This window comes from Zophobas morio, unplaced genomic scaffold (assembly GCF_036711695.1).
Source record: "Zophobas morio isolate AGI-343-1 ecotype UQ-CSIRO unplaced genomic scaffold, CSIRO_AGI_Zmor_V1 ptg000062l, whole genome shotgun sequence".
In the NCBI taxonomy this organism is placed as follows: domain Eukaryota; kingdom Metazoa; phylum Arthropoda; class Insecta; order Coleoptera; family Tenebrionidae; genus Zophobas; species Zophobas morio.
Genome location: NW_026972167.1, coordinates 180637 through 183893, shown reverse-complemented (window position 1 = coordinate 183893; position 3257 = coordinate 180637). Strand labels below are relative to the sequence as shown.

Genomic DNA, 3257 nt, shown 5'->3' with positions numbered 1-3257 from the left:
CAATTCTCTTTTAGTTAGTGTTCAACCCCAAATTTAGAGCTCCATTTAAAAAGGTACGCTAAACCCGTGCAATTCCCATACTAACCTTTGCAATGTTAGAAATTAAATGCAACAATTTGTGCAAAGTCTTACCACTGATAGGGCGACCTTAGGTTATACGGTGCCATTGGGGATGAGTTGCGACAGATAGCTGGGCGCATGTGATGTCAGTGAAGCAGTCCTATTAAAGCAGAATTACTGTATATACAAAAAGTTTTACTAAGTAGGATTAAATTAACACTCTAGAATTGCTAGCTAATTATTATATTCTAATATCCAAGAGGTGGAAACTAGTAGTAATCTCTTTCAATAGTTAAAAAACTACAGAAGTCAGTTACCAGAAAATTATGTCAATTTTTGCACCGTGGTCTTTTTTGGTAAAAAGAGTGAATGAGACCTATTTTAGAATGTCTACTGACTTGTATTTGACGAACATACTTTAATCTCTTCTCGAGTTCCTTAGCACTGCTTGTAGGACACATATAATATTTTAAAAATGCTATTTACTAGTATACTGTATATATACGCGCCGTTCTCTAGAACTGATGTAAACCTCCGAATGGCAAAAACAGAATGTGCACAGTTATAAGTGGGTCAACGTTGACTTCGTAGACTACATTTAAAAACTTTTTTGAGGTCACCTCCTAGTCCTATAGATGTTAATAACACTAAGCTTGGTTCCGGAACCAGCGTCTTAATCATGAAACCCACCCAACTGGACACGGGCTCTGCATTATTATCGGTGTTAATATGCGTGATACACTTTAACATTTGATATATACTTATAATAACAGCACTATTTGATAGGGGGTTAGCTTGGGATCATGGCGGTGTTGAAAAGATAGCATTTGCTCTAGAATTAGCTACTCTGTCATTTGCTATTCTTTTCAATAGTATTACCTAATTTATAAATATATGTACGCAACGCTCCCGTCAAATTTCGCATTCTGAGCACCCCGTTCAGATATCATCCTTAAAGTTCCAGTTCTTTTTTTAAATCTTCAACGCCTGTTTCCATAAAAATACTTCAAATAAACACTTTAAATTCTTTTTCAAGGTTGAAGCAATTAACGTAGTATTTTAGCTCTCCATGGTTAAGCAACTTATCATCATTCGAATATTTAATTTTTGAAAGCGGTTAAACCTTAATTTTCGAGCTAAACTTTTGCCACAGATTTATAGACATACTTTTTTTTAATGTGAATTGGTGTTATTAGTAATAATTATAAATTATATATAGTATTAGTAAGCATTATTATGGTAGCGTTTACTATAAAAAGCTTATGTGTAGTTTATTAGCCTCACAAAATATAAATCATTATCAGTTACATTCTGGTTTTTATATTTTTGATGCTTTGCATTAAAAAGAGCTCGCTTGGCGTGCTTTTCTTAAAAAAATTAATTTTTTTATTTGTCCCTTTACAAACGAATTTTACAGGTTAATATTATTTAGCAAGTGGTTATCTTCTAATTTATATAATTTATTTATCCTTTAAGTACTTCCATTATTATTTTTATGTTTTTAAGTTATCCCTTTGCTTGAATTACGCAAATTATGATTTCTTAGTACTTTTTAAGCTGTGCGGGGAGGATTGCACCACGGATAAGTTGCTTCTAATTATGTTTTTCTTTGGTAGCAAAAATAATGATAACGTAGAGCTATTTGAGGTGTTGTGGCGGTTTAATTTAACAGGATGTATTATATGTAAAGACATGACTAGGGGAATGCAAAGGTTGCTGGATTAAAATAAATTGTAATCTCTTTTATTATTTTATTAATCAACTTTTGCAGAAAATCCTCACAAAACAATATAAGGTCCTCTCACTCGTGATTTAAATTTCTCTTTTTTCTTTATGACGTGCCTACGACTCATAACTCCAACCTGTTTTGTTCGGTATCATCTGTCACTTATTATTAATTATTAGCCTATTATGCAAAATAAACTCATATATTTTGTTAATTTTCGATGTTAGGTAATAACTACCATAGAGCAATCACTGCTACCGTATAATCTTTAACCCTAACCCGATGATTAATTTTGTGTCCTGAGTCAGGCGCAGTGCTAGTATATATTTTTCTAGTGAAGCTCAATAAAATTTATCACGTTTTACTTCTTCTTTTTGCTCGCGTGTTTCGTTTCTTTATTTTTCTTTTGAGGTCGTTTAGCTAATGTATATTTAAATTATTTGACATTAGACTTAAAATTAAACTTGTACGATGAGTGAAAAAAAAAGAAAGTAGTTACTTTGAACAAGTGGTTTCGGTGCGGCATCCCTCTGGAATTTTTTTTAAAAGTACGGATATAAAATCTGCAAGGTGCAAAGAACGTTCGGGCGTTATAAAATTAGGTAATACAACAAAAGGGTTACATACTCATTTGAAAACCGTTCGTTAAGAAATCTAGAAATTACTAAGGAATTAACACTGTCCAGTAGTATTGAAAAGGGACCAGACCTGGTAATAAATTCGGATAACGATTTTTGTTGAGCCGACATCACTCTTTCAACCAAAGAAGGGAATTAAAGGTTATTTTACATCTTGTTAAAACGGAAGCACCGCGAATGGTTCCATTAGATTATTTTCCCTTTAAATCTTTTATTACTTCGACGGATTTAAAAAAGTTGTACCTTAAATTGGGTCATCCCAAACCGTTAGAACTATCGTAATGAAATATGGAAATGCCGTTAAAAATAGAATTACTGAGGAAATTTTTGGGCAATGCACCGTCAAAACCATAAGTATTATGTCCACCCCCCCCCCCCCCCCCTTTTTTTTTTTTATATAAATTGTATTTATAACATCTTTTTTATTGTAGATTTTCATTAACATTGAATGATGGGCCCTAAAAGAAACCGACGCTACTTAAATGTAAACGTTCATGGCTGTATTAAAAATTGAAATCATATTTACAACTTAGGAATCTCTCGGACGAAAAAAAAAATCCCGTTCGAGAATATTATCGAAATTTTAGAAAATAAATTAATTTAATGTGTCGTACGAAAAAGATATTGTAGCCATTTGTAATGATCGTTTATTGTAATGATAAGAATGGGAGAATCTGTTAAATGCAGAGCTAGGCGTTGTTGAGTTAAAATATAAAAGCGTCAGTTAAAAATTAACTTAGCTTCAATATATGATTTTGTGCCTATCTTATAGAAGCAGCTGTGCTATCCTTCATGACTTACCCCCCAGAGAGCAGTCTTAGATTTCCTTTATA

The 3257-nt window shown here is 32.5% G+C and overlaps 1 long non-coding RNA gene across 2 annotated transcripts; it reads left to right on the top strand.

Annotated features, from left to right (window-relative positions):
* Positions 1–2128: 2128 nt before the first annotated feature.
* On the top strand, positions 2129–2898 carry LOC135143508 (uncharacterized). Of its 2 annotated transcripts, none has more exons than XR_010282812.1 (3): positions 2129–2388; positions 2437–2778; positions 2856–2898. It is a non-coding gene; the product is annotated as an uncharacterized LOC135143508 (long non-coding RNA). The 2 variants fall into 2 exon arrangements; XR_010282813.1 differs by having other exon boundaries at positions 2129–2565; positions 2615–2778.
* The last annotated feature ends 359 nt before the right edge of the window (positions 2899–3257 follow it).